The sequence below is a fragment of the Octopus bimaculoides genome, chromosome 6, assembly GCF_001194135.2.
Source record: "Octopus bimaculoides isolate UCB-OBI-ISO-001 chromosome 6, ASM119413v2, whole genome shotgun sequence".
Taxonomy (NCBI): Eukaryota; Metazoa; Mollusca; class Cephalopoda; order Octopoda; family Octopodidae; genus Octopus; species Octopus bimaculoides.
Genome location: NC_068986.1, coordinates 26,365,305 through 26,382,757, shown reverse-complemented (window position 1 = coordinate 26,382,757; position 17,453 = coordinate 26,365,305).

Genomic DNA, 17,453 nt, shown 5'->3' with positions numbered 1-17,453 from the left:
GCACACAATTGCAACAATGCATTATGTATGCTCCTAGTAGTCACTGATGATGTAAACTTATGCTACTAATTCAGTAATATTCAAGTCGTATTCTTTTGGCTTGCCGACATATTGGTTATTGATCAATAAAAGCTGTTACAATGGATGAAGCCTTAATTAGGTTGGCCAGGCACGGTTGTCAATTATCGTCTAATTTTAAAATAGATTCTTTAAAATTTTGACAAATATGTTTTGTACAATGATCTAATCAAATCCCATTTTGCATGTGAAATTTCGTGAATAAGAATTCATCTATTCATGTCTACGAATTAATCTATTATTATCCACTTGTTTTTGGCGATTGAGATTATATTGAGCATGTGATTAGCTGTTGCAAAGTTTCTTAATTTATAATCCTATGTAAGGTGCCTTAACTTTACGGTGTGGGACAGGAACATATTCCTTTTGTTAGAGAACATTGCTTTTTAATTTATATCTAAATGTCTCTACATGGTGACAAGTGTTAGCTAATGTTTATGAGGGTGAAGCTGTGTCTTTGTATTACTTACTGCAGTGTTATGGATAACTGCCGAGCATTAAAGAAATAAAATTAATGATTCTATATCAGCTAACAAAGAGAGGCTAAATATTAAATGAGTTGTGTTCTGAACAGGGTTTGGCATCAAAAGCAACCATCTATAGCTACAAAAGAAATTGATGCTTGATATAATTTTGCATAGGCTGAATATTGTAATCAACCAGACAATGCTTACCAAAGCTTTAGATTTCATTTGTGTATTCATGAGTCTAAACAGTTCATGGCAGCTCTGAAAGAACTCAAAACATTAGCTTCTACTTTGACAACGCTATCATAATAACCCAGTGTAAGCTATGGACACATAAGAGGTGCAGCAATATCAAGGGAAGGCTAACTGGGAAGATAGTTTTTGTTTGTAGAAGATGCTCAGGAGCAATAAACACTGAAAATATGCAGAAAACAACTTCCGTCACATTCCAGGGAGAAAAACTAGAAGTAGCTGATAGCTTCTGTTACCTAGGTGACCAAGTCAGTAGCGGAGGAGGGTGCGCTGAAAGTGTAGCTGCTAGAATAAGAATAGCCTGGGCAAAGTTCAGAGAGCTCTTACCTCTGCTGGTGACCGAGACCTTTAGAAATATGCAGCGCGTGAGAAGACCCGGCAAGTCAAGTGAGACCATAACCCGTGGCCTATGCCAGTGGTGTAACCAGCCCACTTATGCATACCTTTCCTTCATTGGACACTAAACTCTGCTTGTGAAGACTTGTTGAGGCAAGTGAAATCAAAATCAAATCAAATTCGATGACTGGCACCCGTGACACTGGAGCGCTAAGAGCACCGTCCGAGCATGATCGCTACCAGAGCAGCTGACTGGCTTCCATGCCGGTGGCACGTAAATAGCACCATTCAAGCGTGATCGTTACCAGCATCACCTTACTGGCACGTGAAAATTAATTTAAGTGAGGTCGTTGCCAGTGCCGCTGGACTGGCTCCTGTAAAGGTGGCATGTAAAAAACACCACTTGAGCATGGCCATTGCCAGTACCACCTGACTGGCCTTCGTGCCGGTGGCACGTAAAAGCACTCACTACACTCTCGGAGTGGTTGGCATTAGGAAGGGCATCCAGCTGTAGAAACTCTGCCAGATCAGATTGGAGCCTGGAGCAGCCATCTGGTTCGCCATTCCTCAGTCAAATCGTCCAACCCATGCTAGCATGGAAAGCGGACATTTAACGATGACATCATTTTGTAGATCAACAACGTAAATGAGGTGAAGGTGATGCTAGCAATCCAAAGTATCACTTGAGCTGTCCATCCATGTTTCTGTCATGACATTGAAATTCAGATTACCCTCAAATGCAATAGAAGTATGCAAACTGAAATCTGAAGACAACTTCTGGAAGTTTCATTATGCCAAAGGCTAAATAGGTCTCTAGTCTAGGCCAAAACAAGTTCCAAATATAAGAAGCTGATCACTTTGTATGTATGTACTAAAGGTGTGTCCTTGCAGCTAAAATCAGAAATGTCAAAGCATGACTGCATCCATAATATACTTGGATATCAATGATTGTTAGGGATATAAGATTGCCCTGAATAATTTGGAATCTATAATCAATCAACCAATCAAAAACTCATAACCTTAGAAGGTATCCTCCCTCCGTCTCATCCATTTAGCAGTCAACCTAATGTTTTCTACTATCTTCTCAGGCCATTTTTCAATGTTGCTCAATCATCCTTTTTGTGGTATTCCAATATCACTTTTACCAGGGCTTTCTCCATGCATAACTATATTTGCTTGGGAGAGAGTGTCACTTCATTTTCTTTTAGCAACAAACAGAAGAATTTTGGTGTTCATTGTATTTCCAACAATTTCTTTCCTAAAAATCTCATTAGTTCAATATTCAGACTTTGAACATCTAATGTCTATGATCCATACCTGTTGAGTACAACTGATTTTACTATTGCTCTTTAAAATATTTGTTGTTACTATAATACAACAAGCTTTTTCTCTGTATTCCTAAAATACAAAATGGCAAAAGGCTTTTAGTCTTTTGTAGAAAAAATAAGAGGAAGAGTAGTCAATAATTTCCATTTTGCTGGTGACATTGATTTAATAGGACATAATGAAGATGAACTTAGATGTTTAACAAATCTTGATATAACTTTAAGAAAATAAAGAATAGAAATAAATGCTGAAAACAAAAGTAAAAAGAAAATATTCAAACTAATTGAAATGGCAGAAGGACATTGAAGCAAGTTGATTGATTTAAATATTTGAGAAGAAAAATAACAGAAGACCAGAAATCAAAAAAATTGCCAGAGTGCAACAATGATAGTCTCTTAGCAGAAAGTAGACACCGTTTGGAATTTATGAGCATCATAGTGAAAAATACCCACAAGCCTACAGATTAGATGAAATGGTTATCTCAAAAAATTTCTAAGAACTGTTTGGGATCAATATGCATTGATCCCAAATCTTAGAATTTTGGATTCATGTATACGACACAATGCCAGGCAGACTCTTTTATCACTTGTTACTGTCCTTCATCATTTGTTATGTATGCATGTGGATAAGTGTTATCAGTGCATCAAGCAAAAATGCCTCGCAGAATATGAGTATCAGGTTACGTGTAATTACACCAAAGGTGGATTTAACTATAATTATAGTTTAATGAAATAAGTACTAGATTGCATAATGGAGATGATATAATTGTTTCTGATTTAGGCACAAGACCAGCAATTCTGAGGGGAGAGATTAGTCACAGTATTATACTAGTCAAGTGACTAGTATTTTATTTCATCAACATCAAAAGGATGAAAAGCAAAGCTGACCAAGGCAGGATTTGAAATCAGAATATGACTGGAAGAAATACTTCCAAGGTATTTTGTCTGATGCTAAGGCTGGGTATTTCCTCATTAAGAAAAAATAAGAGAGAGAGAGTAAGTCAAAGTAGAAACATCTCATCAGTTGTACAGTTGGCTAATCAGTACATATGCACTGATAAGCAAGGCCTATCAGTTTAGACCAGTAAAACTACATAAAATATCAGAATCTGAATCTGTCCAACATGAAGAGATTCTAAATTACTAGCAATGTTCCTCCTTATGGCAAAGTAGATTCCAAAGAGGTGATCCTTGTCAGTTATCCCGACATTTTAAAATAACTTCTTTCCATTTACTAAGTTGAATGGTATCTGGCAGTGTCACTTTATTATGCCAAAGCAAATGCATCCAAAGTGTCAAGCAACTACGAATATCTAATGTATTCAAAGATATTGATTTTGTTCATGTAGTGTTGTCATTCCATGATGCTACAGTCATTATATGATGCTACAGTCATTATTTTATTATACTTCAATTGCTTCATTTAATTATTAATTGAACAATTATTACATTTGTTTGTACACATGCTTTTACACTTGTTGTTTAATTCTAAGTCAAGCCTGCTTATGTAGACCTATGATCAGTGACATTCCAACCAAAACTATCTCATCTTTATAATGATATGTTGGACTATATTATCCAATGTGTCCTCCTTTTTAAGTTTGTAGGGTGTGATTTAAAGGAAATTTTACTGTTTCTTCTGGCAGGCTGAGCTACTGAATTGAGGCAACCTTGCTGATTAGTAAAAGTGCATGCAATATTAGAGTAACAGTTTATTATCCACACTCATGTTGTTTTCTAGAAGTTGTTTTGTTGTTGTGAGGAAGATTATAATATGGGAAAATACTACTATTGGGCCAAGTAACCATCACTCTAAAGACTACCAAAGTGAGAAGTTCATTTTGGAGACTTCTAGCAGCTACTTTTTCTCATCTCTCTTCTATCGTTCCTGCTTCTCATTTATGATTTTATCAAAACAACATTCTTACTGTTGTTATCTGCAGGTCTACCTGTGAATTCAGCAATAAAAGAGAATTAAATCCAGATTTATACAGAATGCCATGGCAAATAGAATGCGGTTACAGTTCTTAATAATAATCTCTTAGAATAATAAAGTCCTTGTAAGTGGACTTAACGGAAATAGAGTTATTTTTAAGAATTACCTGTTATCTTTTACTTGTTTCAGTCATGAGACTGTGGCCATGCTGGGGCACCACCTTGAAGAGTTTTGGTCAAGTAAATCAACACCTGTACTTATATTTGTTCTCATTTTAAAGTCTGGGACTTATCCTAGCAGTCTCTTTTACTGAACCTCTAAGTTATGGGGCATAAACACACCAACACCAGTTGTCAAGCAGTGGTGGGGGACAAACACAAATACACACACACACACACACATGTATCTATATATGTGTGTGTGTGTGTATATATATATATATATATATATATATATATATGTATTCTAAACAAAACTCTCCAATGAACGGGAACGGAAAACTCTTAGTAACAGTTTTTGTGATATTTCTGCTGCTTTTCAATAAAGTATATTTCTATATATATGAATAAGAATAAAGAGTATGGAGACTTATACATCCACAAAATTTATTTTATTTTATAGTTATATACAACATATTATAATGACCTACACATGTTTCTTCTCACTGTTGCAAATGCAACCTAGCATACAATATTGTCGGAACAGCTTTATTAAGGTCCATCCATTTGGTCATCCTCAAAGTGAACTGATTGAAGTAAATTTTGTTAGTTAGTGTTCTGTGGGAGGTGTGTGTGTTTGAGATGTGTTGTTATTTATAGGTATGTGCTGTTGACCTCAACTTCACTCGTCATTGTCCGAAGTTAAGGCTTGGTCTTAAAATAGGATAAGGTCAAGATTATTGTTTTTGTAAGGCTTTTTGTTTTAATGGTTGTGTGTGTTATGTTTTTGGTTTTGAGTGTAGTGCTTGTATTGAAGGGTTCACGTGTATATATATATATATATATATATATATATATATATATATATATATATATATATATATCGTGATACCACAGACTCAACCATTGGATGTTTTCTGATACATCACTGGTCACAATGCATTGTTTTAGCTTTCAAATGAGACCACCCTGCTGGTTAAGTGAGCAGGCTAACATTCTCCCTGACATTTATAGTTGAGTGTACTGGAAGAACATGAAATGAAGTGTTTTGCTCAAGAACTGAATGAGCTGTCCAGTCTAGCAATTGAACCCATGACACCGATCATTTCTATACGTCCACTCTGGTGTCAGTTGTTCATTCAAAGTCCTACCTCTTTACAAATTTTATATCTTTAAAATTTCTGGATGCTGCTATCTTGTCATTAAAAGCACAAAACAGATAGTAATAAACAGTTGACAACTGAGGAGGAGTTAGACTTCTTTTTGTATTTTGACTCATACTTGTCTCTTGTGTGTTTATGTATTTTTTACTCATTGGTGATGTCCTGTACTTAATGTATTTTTTCATTTTTATTTAATAAATAATTGAATGGCACACAGTCTTTATCAACAATAAGTTTATATACATAGATATATATATAAATTGAAATAAATGTCATAATATACAATATATGGTATACATATATTCCACTCATGATTAAGTCTGCGCAGCCAAAACAGCAGTCTTTAATGAAATAACACATAAACGAACCTTAAGTTCTGAACTTATCAAATTCCAGCCATCATTCCATCCCTCATCTCGGTTATTCATTCCTCTCACCACAACACATCACCTACCAGGATAGTGTCACTATTTTCAAAAGTTTAATATCAAGGCTTTAAATTATAAGCAATATTTCCACGAATTTAGAACAGCCTAGAAACAAATGTTAAACTACAATGTGTGATTTCTATAAACAAAATCTGGTTATAAGATACTGTCCTGCCTCAAGTTCCATCTGCAATACAAGGTGACCAGGACCACAACAGACAATGGCAAAAACTTTGTCAAGGCATTTATGCAGTTTGGTACAGAAGTTGAAATCTTGCCAGACATTCTTCAGACTGCATCCGATCCAGATGTGGGGGGCATTGAGGATGTGGCCCTGGATGTGGATCCCGAGGCTGGGATATGGACAAAGCTGAGTACACCTCTGTCAATGCTGTTCTTGATGAGTCCTGCAGCCTAGGCCTCAACATGCCAGTGCACATCAAGTGCACAGCCCATACCTTCAATTTGGTAGCCAGCATGGATACCGACAAGGCACTTGACAGTGCTTCATTCAAGTCGGCCCACAGGAAAGCCATGTCCAAGACACAGCAGCTGTGGAATCTGCAGAACCGCAGCATGGTGGTGACAGACAGCATTCTGGACACATTGAAGAGGAGACTGGTGGTCCCCAACAGTACCAGATGGAACTCTACCTCCGACTCTATTATTATCCTCAACAATCTGCTGGAGAAGAATAGGGGAGCTATCCACAGGGTGATGACACAGCTGAAACTGCAGATCTTCACTGATTCTTATTTCTTTACATGAGGGGCTACACACAGAGGGGACAAACGGAAGACCTGGCTGGAGGCCATCTCAAAGGCAGTCCTGACTGAAGTCACCTTTTTGAGTGAGCAGGTCTTGATCAACCTATTCACCAAGTGTAACATTTCCATCCCATCCAATGCTGCATTTGAGCACCTATTCTCTATAGGCAAAGATATTTTTAGGGCCAAGAGAGCCACCCTGTCAGATGGTAACTTTGAGATGCTGATATTTATGAAGGGCAACCAGCATCATGTCGAGGCGACGGAAAAGGCCCAGCCAGAGTAGTACACCTTGATCATCACCTGATCTTGGCATGATACCTATACTATACTCTTTTGATTTGTTTAATACTTTGTTTAGTACAGTAAATAAAGTGTATGTTGACTGAAAAACTAATGAAGTAGTTGTATGCTGTCAACTTAATGTGACATAAGGACACAGGAAATGTGTCAAGGCCGACAGGAAGCGGTCCAGCTTCCTAGGTCTATCCAACAGTAGTATTATTCCCTTCAGGGGACTGTCACATTAAGTTGACAGCATACAACTACTTCATCGTACCACTACTGCATAGATCTCTCTGAGAGATTTAGAAATATATTATTTCTGAAAAACTAATGTTTAATTTCACTTGTTCACTTAATTATTTGCATAAACCTTGATTGTCATCTGATCTTGGTATACTAGACCTTTTTGGAAGTCTCTATGTCTAAGCTACATGAAAATTTCAGCTCTCTAGGTCTGCTTTTTAAGGGTTTTAGAGCCCCCAAAACCAAACCAAATCTAAATTTATATGATAAAAGTTAGCAATTATCAGTTAGCATTAGCTTCAGCTAATTCTTTTTACCTATTCAGCGGTTTAGCATTTGCAAAGTTAATTTTTTAGTTAGCAGATTAGCAGTTAGCAAAGCTAACTTTTTGGTTGGCTGTGCCCACCACTGTACACACACACACACACACACATATATAGATATATATATTTGTACATACGTAAATTTGTGTGTGAGTGTGTGTGCATGCACACGTGAGTGCGTGTTGTGTGTGTGCGTGTGTGTGTGTGTGTGTGTGTGGAAACCATGCCAAATCAGATTGGAACCTGGTGCAGATCTCTGGCTTACCAGTTCCAGTCAAACCATCTAACCCACGCCAGCATGGAAAGTGGACGTTAAATGATGATGATATATAGTACTTAATCAAACACTTATCTACTGCCTAACCATCCCTTTCCGTTGAAAAATTGAAAGCAAAATGTGTAACTGTAAAATTGTTATTTGTTTTACAGTAAATTAATTTTTACAGTAAGGAGCAGCATCTCAACCTTGATTTCCAGATATGTTTGGGTAGACTGTACTTTTATATCAAATTTTCTCTATTTTTATGAGGTCTCGAATATAACCAGTCATAAGTCCTTGTTACAGTATTCTAGTACTAATGTACAAATGTGTCTAAGTTTGCATGTTGTTAACTTTGATAAAGGTATTCCAGTTATGACCACCCTTACTTAATCACATAGTGTACCAGGACAACATTTGCCAATGTTTCCTTCTGTTTTTATCCCAAGATTTTAGAAATGAGATTGAAGATGAATTAGTTACTTTTTCTAGCATGTCGTATATGTTATTTCTACCATGTCCATTTAGCTAGTAAATGTTTGTGTAGTATCTGCATATGTGTTGTGGGATCTAGGACTTTTCGTCTAAAACACTTCAGTCTAATGCACTATGATCTAAAGAACATTGGTCTAAAGTGACTTTTGTATAAATACACTATAGTCGAAAGACAGTTTTGTCTAAATGCCATTCAATATAAAGAGATTTTCGTCTAAATTCACTTTGGTCTAATAACTATTTTGTCTATAGAATCTCAAACAAAAAATGTAAAAGATCTAAATAACTATACTCTAATAATCCTATTTGTCTTTAGATGAAAATGCTTAGACAAAAGTGTCTTTTGACGAAAATGCTTTTAGACCCATGTGTCTGAGACTAAAGTGGTTTAGACCAAAGGGGTTTTAGACCAAAGTGCCATATCCCGTGTTGTGTATGCATGTGTGTTATATATGTATCTACATTGTGTCTCTATGTATAATGTAGTGTGTGAGTTTGTGTGTATGTGTGTGTGTGAGTACATGCGTGTGTGCGTGAGTACATGCATGGGTGTGTGTGTGTAATGGGAGATAATTTTACCACTCAAATAAAAAATTTAATGGATCAAATTTTTGAAAGAACATTGTAGAAGCCACTTCATTTCTTTCATTTGTCCTACCACACGTGCAGTCCATAATGTTAAGAGTTTGATTTCATTAGAAAAGCTAATCTCTCACAATACTCGATATGGATCAGACAAAGGGATTGGGTAGATGAGCAAGGTCCAATTTATGAAAGCACGTCATTTTATTTAACCCTAAGTTGGCCCAGGTCAAACTAACTTTGATCAAAAGCATTCTAACTGTGACCATACTGTCTTCTTTTTTTTTTTTCCTAACCTTCAGCATTTTTTCATCTGTAAAGGCAGCAGAGTGTGATTCGAGGGAGATTACGCTACTATTACAAGCAGGTCAAGTGACTATTGTGACCTACATGACCTTCTGAATAGCATAGTTGATGAAACATTACCTTGAATTTTTTTTGTTGTGCAGCCCACCTGAAGATGAATCATGTCTCATGTGATCTGCTTCTTATAAAAAAAAGTTGCCCATGCCTTATGTAGAGACTCCTTTGCTGAAATTTCTTGAATGATTTACTTTTAAGCTTTCTACAGTAAATATAACCAATCAGTGAAAGATGTCACTAGACTTGTGCAAGTCCTGAGATTCATTTTATGGCAGTGATTTCAAAAATTTGTAATGTTTCCACTCCTACTCTTAGTAATCAAAATTACTTTGAAACAACAATGGTCTCTATTGCAGATTAACCAACTGTAATCAACTAAACATGTTTCTTCTTCCACTATCTCTCTTTCTACCTTTTTTGTTATCACTGGAATTTTACTATTCAAACTATTTGTCTTTTCTATAACAGTGTTTAAAAAAATAGTCCAAACAAATCAGAATTATTATTCAGCAACTTAACTGCATCATCCATACAATATTTTTAACAAAGTCTCTATTCTTGTCATAAAGCATGTGAGAAATCTTTCATACCAGATAAAATAGTAACAAAATGCTTTCAGTTTTAGGCTTTTAGTTGTAGCTTTGCTATAAATATATATTAAACCTTATGTGCTTTAAACTCATGAAACTGCATTTGATTCTGTTTCAGGATTGCTATTTTTTACTATTTTTAATATGTATTTTCTTTCTGTACATACAATGAATACAGTGATAATGATAGGTTTAAGAAGCTAGGTAGACACAAATGACAGAATAATGTCTCAATAAAACAAATTGGAAAATAAGCATGAAAAAAATGTTACAATTCGACAGGAAAATAGTTTTTTTTTTCCACTGTCTATATAAGTACTTTTATGTTTAAAATAACATAATCACTTAAAAGTGTGCAAGTGCATAAATATGTATATGTGTGTGTGAAAGAAAGAGAGAGAGAGGGAGAGAAAGAAAGAGAGAGAGTGTGTGTGAGTGCATGTGCTTGTAGTAACTATGTGCAGGTGCATGGATATATGAGTATGTATGTGGATATGTACATAAGTGAAATGGTTGTCATTACCCATCATGCTACATAGTATACTCTCAATTAATTCTTAAGCTAGGCGCTAAAAATACTTCTAAATAGAGTTCTTTGTTTTTATAGATTCACTCTGGGGGCTAAGAGATGTGAGAATATTTCCACTGAGGTAATACCTGTCTACACTCCTTTTGAGGAGATGCTCATATGTTTTCAGTAACAATTACTCTACCTTCTCCTCTACGAGGAATTTATTCCTAAACTATTTCTGAACTCCAGTGTCATACTTGTTGCTTCTTCTGAATATGTCCATGTGCCCTCGACACAGTGGTACCAGAAACTGCAGAAGAAACCCTCGTTGTTGCTATTTTTAAGGTTTCTGATATAGATCATTGTAAATTCTAGCTTCAGACTGCTGCAGAAAATTTAAGAACCCTGTGCAGTCACACGTGGATAGGGCTGTAAGTTTATTTTCATAGGGTGGTACTGGGAGGAGATGGAAAATGTGAGTTGTTCCAATTTTAGATATCTTATTAGTATAGCAGCTTCTGAAATTGATGAGGGAATATGTTCAAATTGACAGACTTTCCTTTTACTTTATGCTGAAAAATGTATCAAGGTGCTAAAATATATTAAATTTTTCATCATTTGTAAATCTGTTATATTAAAAAATGAAGTAAGTTATATGATATAATTAAAAATAAGCAAAACAACTAAAAGAAGAGACTAATTGGTTATAACTGTCTAAGTAATATAAGAACTCAGAAGCTTTACTTAGGTTTAAGCAGTACATATGATATATCCAAGACGTTCTAACTTATAGGTAAAAGAAGACATGCCACAATACTGAGCAAAAATAATCTCATGTGAGATGAGTTAGACGAAGCTTCGGTGTGTTATGGGATGCTAATGGGTGGTGACGATTATTATTATTGCTGTTGGTACTTTTTCTTTTTTTTTATTATATGTAATGTAGGAAAATCCTGTTACTCTGTGATAATATCTGGATTTATAATTAACTTTTTGAGAATCTTTAAAAGGAGATTAAATGTCAGTCCTGATGTAAGAATTGCCTATCAAATTAGGTATAAAATAAGAGAAAATTAATTCAGTTTTAATTCAACTTCAAGATTTTAATCTAAACAGGTAATGAGCTGCAGATAAATGGAAGTAACGAGTACTAATACTGTTGATTTGATATTAAAAATGAATAGGTAGTAAATGAAGAGGCCACACAGGTGAGATTAACAGTTCATAGACTTTATGCTCAAATTAGCTGCAAGCCTTTTGTGTCTTTTGTGTACCAGATATTCTATGAATGTTACCTGTGACATACTGGCATCCTACCAGGGGATAATTCACTGAACAATGTTTAACCAGAGTCTTATGAAACTAAGTGTTCTGGTGGTCTAAGTGCTGGAGGTGGCAGGGATTTATCTCCCCACTAGCGATATAAACAAGAGTGCATTTGCACCAAAAACCAATATGAGAGTTTCTCTCGGGGTAACTACTACAGTATAGCTTGTTCTAATAGAACATCCACATTTAAGTGGGGACAAATATTACCTCTCTGTATTAATACTGCTTCTGACGCTAATATAAATTTTGTTAACAAGCTCACTGGTTAATCAAAACACCAGCGCCTGTTCTGACACTGTTATTTTATATATCGCTGATGGGGAGATGCATCACTGATGTCCTTACCGGCTGAGCATCTGTCATTGACAAGACCAAGGAAGATTGATATCACATGATCTGCTGGACTCAGTACTGGAGGTGGCATGGCTGTGTGGTAAGAAGCTTGCTTCCCGACCTCATGGTTCCAGGTTCATTCCCACCGTGTAGTACTTTGGACAAGAGTCTTCTATAGCCTCGGGTCAACCAAAGTCTTGTGAGTGAATTTGGTAGACAGAAAGTGTAAGAAGCCCATCATATATATATGTATTTGTGTGTTTGTGTTTGTCCCTCCCACTATTGCTTGACAACTGAGGTTGGTGTGTTTACATCCCCGTAACTTAGCAGTTCGGCAAAAGAGACTGATACAATATGTACTAAACTTACAAAGAATAAGTCTTGGGGTCGATTTGTTCAACTAAAGGCAGTGCTCCAGTATGGCTGCAGTCAAATGACTGAGACAAGTAAAAGAGTAAAAGAGAGCATTTTGTACCAAAACCCAGTATGAGAGTTTCTCTCACGATATCCTCTGCAGTATAGTTTGTTCTAACAGAACATCCACGTTTAAGTGGGGATAAATATTGCCTCTTGGTATTAATATTGATGATATTGCTAATATATATTTTTTAACAAGATGAGTAGAAAATATTTCTGATCATTAACTACAAAATAAATGCACAATATTAAGCATGATACTGTAAAGATAATTTGATTTTGTAATGTTCGTGCTTAATTGACAATCCAATCTACATCACAGATTCAGTTATCTGGAGCTCATCACTTTTCTAAGTAGTTTACTACCAAACAACAAAAATTGGTTTTGATTGACTAAGCACAAGTTTATTGCCACAGAGAGTGAGTATAGTCCATTGAATTTATTTCAGTATATTAAATGTATTTATGTTAGTGAATTAAAAGTAATGGAAGTTAATGTCAATCACAGCAGGATTTCAATTCAAAAGTGTAAAGTACATAAAGCATTCAATTTTGTTTCTCTCCTGTCTCAGCTGTCTCCACCATACTTAAAAAAGAAAAAAGAAAGCCTAAAAGTTATGATATTCTTTAATTATTTTACTAGTTTCTGTCATTGGAGTGTGGCCATGCTGGGGTACCAACTTAATGGGTCTAGTCGATCAAATAAATTCCAGTACTTATTTTTAGTCTGGTACTCATTCTGGGAATCTCTTTTTTCCAAAGCGCTGAGTTATAGGTATGTCAACAAACCAACACCAACTGCCAAACATTGAGAGACAAATACACATGCATGGCAAGCTTCTGCATAGTTTCTCCTATCAAATTCACTCAAAAGACCTGGAGTGACAGTAGAAAACACTGGCCCAAAATGCCTCATAGTGGGAATGAACATGAAACTACATGGTTGTAAAGCAACCTTCTTAACCACATAGCCATGCCTATGTCTATATCTCTATACTTCTATCAGAAAATAAACAGCATTTGTCAGAAATGCATTATCAATAGCAAATAAAAGCTGAAGAGGATTGGTTTGGAGTTTTTTTTTTTTTTGTAGACATTTGACAAACATTTAGACTTTGCATGTTTCAAGTCTTATTCTACACATATCTTGTATTTTTTAAACTTCATTCTTACTCTTAAATATATTTTGATTTGGTACATCTATTTTATCATAAACATATCTGTCTTTTCTTTGTGTATAAGAGTACTAGGAATTATGAATATGAATAAGAATAACAATAATATATTAGTTTATACATTACGGTATTACGTCTACAATGAGTTTAAAAAACAATGAGTAATTGTTTAGTTCAAGTAGAGGTCACTCCTCGTGGTTTCTCCTTAAAGTATGTTGTTTGTTATTCTAATAGGAATGACAAATGAGATCTTTGATAATGCATGACTTTCTGAAGTATCTGAAAGTTAAGAAAACTTATTCTAAAAATTTAAAAAGAAAACATTACCAAAAATTTCAATGTCATTTTGTAAATAGTTTCTTAATTATCTTATAAGGATATTGATTTCTTTCCCTCACTAGATACATAAGTCTTTAGAAGATATATGTAGTGAATAAGCTTTACATGGGAATTGAAGTCATGACACAGCCTCTGTTTTCTGGGAACATGGCTTTTATTTCTACAATTCTCACCACATGTTTCTTTAATGATATTGATTTCTTCAAACCTCAAAGCGCTTGTATGATATTTGTGTTTTTTTCAAAGACATGTTAGTAAAGTGAAATTGCTACAACTGAAAATTGAAACCAAGTTTAGAACTTGGCTCATTGGGAGCCCATCTCTTGTTCTACGATGCTTCCTAACTTTAATAGTAGTATATTTACTTGCAATTTAAGTCCTCTTCAGTATCATATTCTCAGGAATTTACTTAAAATTGTTGCCATCATGTGTTTTCAAGAGAAAAGCAACCTGGCAGAGGTAGAGTCCATGCTTCTCCATAAGACAGCTATATTTCTTAAAATTTGAACCCCACACTACAAGCTAATGAAACACAGGTCTTATGATGCTTATAACAGAGTGCTGCTCCACCCATGGTACTTGTTTGTAGTTAGGTATAATGGTACTATCTGAAGATTAATTGTCTCAGCCAATGAGGGTGTCACTATGTGGACACTTAACCTACAAGAAATAGCAACCATACTATCAATCTTTCAACCAGCTTATAGATGGATTCTCATAATAATGTTGGTTTCTAATTTTGGTACAAGGCCAATAGTTGGCGGGAGGAGCCAAGTCGATTCAATGACCCCAGTACTCAACTGGTACTTATTGACCCTGAAAAGATGAAAGGCAAAGTCAACCTTGGTAGAATTTGAACTGAGAACTTAAAGATGGATGAAATGCTGCTAAGCATCTTGCCTGGATGCTAAAAATTCTGCCAGCTCACTGCTTTTAAAATATTGTGTATTACTTTTTAATGTATCAGCCAATTTGTCATGTTCTCACCTCTTAATAATATTAAAAACAACATATAAAAATTTTTATTTGTGGCCAGAGAGAATATTCTTCAGTTGATCAAACATTTGGATTCATTCTTATAACAATACTGAGTACACAAGAAGGTAAAGAAAACATATATGCATGATGTGCTTATTATTTAGTGCTTATGTTACACATAATTATATACACATGTACATGTAAATGTGCATGCACACATATGCAATCACACATGCACATACACATTTTTACAAGGAAGACAGAGACTTGAGAAGTCTTAACTTAGTTGTCTTTGTCAGATGAAAGCAACTAAGCAGAAACTTCAAATTCACTGTCAACCTTTTCCTTATAAGAATAAAATTGATTGAATCAATTAATGTCAGACTGTTTTTTTTTTAATATATAGCTACACATAGAAACAAACACAAATAGGCTCACACACACATACACACATGTTCACACAAATATATGTATACATACGTACATGCATACATACATCCACATAAATACATACATACATACATACATACATCTATGCATACATATACACAAAATATATTGTTAAAATAACAGCTTAAGTGCTTAATTGTTTAATTACAAAGTGGATGTGTCTCTGTGTGATATACAGCACAGTAGTAGAATTTTGGGTACACAAAAGGTATGATGAAATATGTATGTTCACCAGGAATCAAATCTTCAAGGTACCTGCTGCATTGAAATAGCTAACAGCATGAGCAGTAATAAACTTACAACTATGGGCTACTCAAATGTCTACCCAGAAGTAGTAGATAAGTTTTCTGGTTGCTGACATCACCAGCTGCAGATATGATGAAATATTAGAGGTGAAGCTACTACCTCTATTCTTAAACTATGTAAGTGGTAAGAAAAGGGATGCTATGCGCAGTAAAGCAAGGCTATGAATGAAAATCTGTTGTATTTGAAGAGGCTGCATTGAAAAAAAAAAGCAAAAAAAATTAGCTTCTCCTTTATGACAAAACAATACATTATCTTAAATTTGTCAACCTTTAAGGCCCATGTTTTCAGTGGTGGTGTAATATCCTTATATATGAAACAACATACAATCATCAATTACAAATATACTGTTTAGAGCTGAGCTACACACTTGTTCTATATTTGGCAATGTTGTATCTGTAAGACCACCTTTCTTCACTATGTCCATGGACATCACCAAGATTCCAACCAATGGGTTTCTCACTTATCAAAATGCATAACCATTTAATATGTAAAATGCACAAAATTAAAATAATTATTAGAAAGTAATAATCATATAGGCGCAGGAGTGGCTGTGTGGTAAGTAGCTTGCTTACCAAGCACATGGTTCTGGGTTCATTCCCACTGCGTGGCATCTTGGGCAAGTGTCTTCTACTATAGCCTCAGGCCGACCAAACCCTTGTGAGTGGATTTGGTAGACGGAAACTGAAAGAAGCCTGTCGTATATATGTATATATATATATATATATATATATATATATATATATATATATATATATGTATGTGTATATGTTTGTGTGTCTGTGTTTGTCCCCCCAACATCGCTTGACAACCGATGGTGCTGTGTTTACGTCCCCGTAACTTAGCAGTTCGGCCAAAGAGACTGATAGAATGAGTACTAGGCTTCCAAAGAATAAGTCCTGGGGTCGATTTGCTCGACTAAAGGCGGTGCTCCAGCATGGCCGCAGTCAAATGACTGAAACAAGTAAAAGAGTAAAAGAGTATATTTGCAAGGATGTTTGTGGGTAACAAAGTTATCTTAACTTGTTGAAACTCCCTTGGTTACATATGTGACATCCATAGTGACGAGCCAATGAGGGTGTCACTATGTGGACACTTAACCTACAAGAAATAGCAACCATACTTTCATTAAACCACATCCTGCTGTCTTCTAAAAGAGAACACATTGGAGTCAATGAAGGCTATCCTATATAATGCTAGGAAAAAAATATAGAAGACAGGTTGGTCATAGCTTGAATGCTTTAATCATAAATCTATTCAATCAGGGCTAACTTGCAGCTAACAAAATAACTATAACATCCATTGTATCCTACTCCTGAGAATTACAGGATAAATACCAAACTCTTTCTCATATGCTGTTAAATCACTGACACATTCACTTTGTGCCAAATTTATTTTTTATTTCTATGTTAACTTTTACTTGCTTCAGTCATTGGACTGTGACCATGCTGGGGCACTGCCTTAAAGATTTTAGTCAAACAAATTGACCCCAGTACTCACTTTGTCATTGTCTCCATGAGGCCCAATGCTCGAATGGTGCTTTTTACATGCCACCAGCAGGGTGCTTG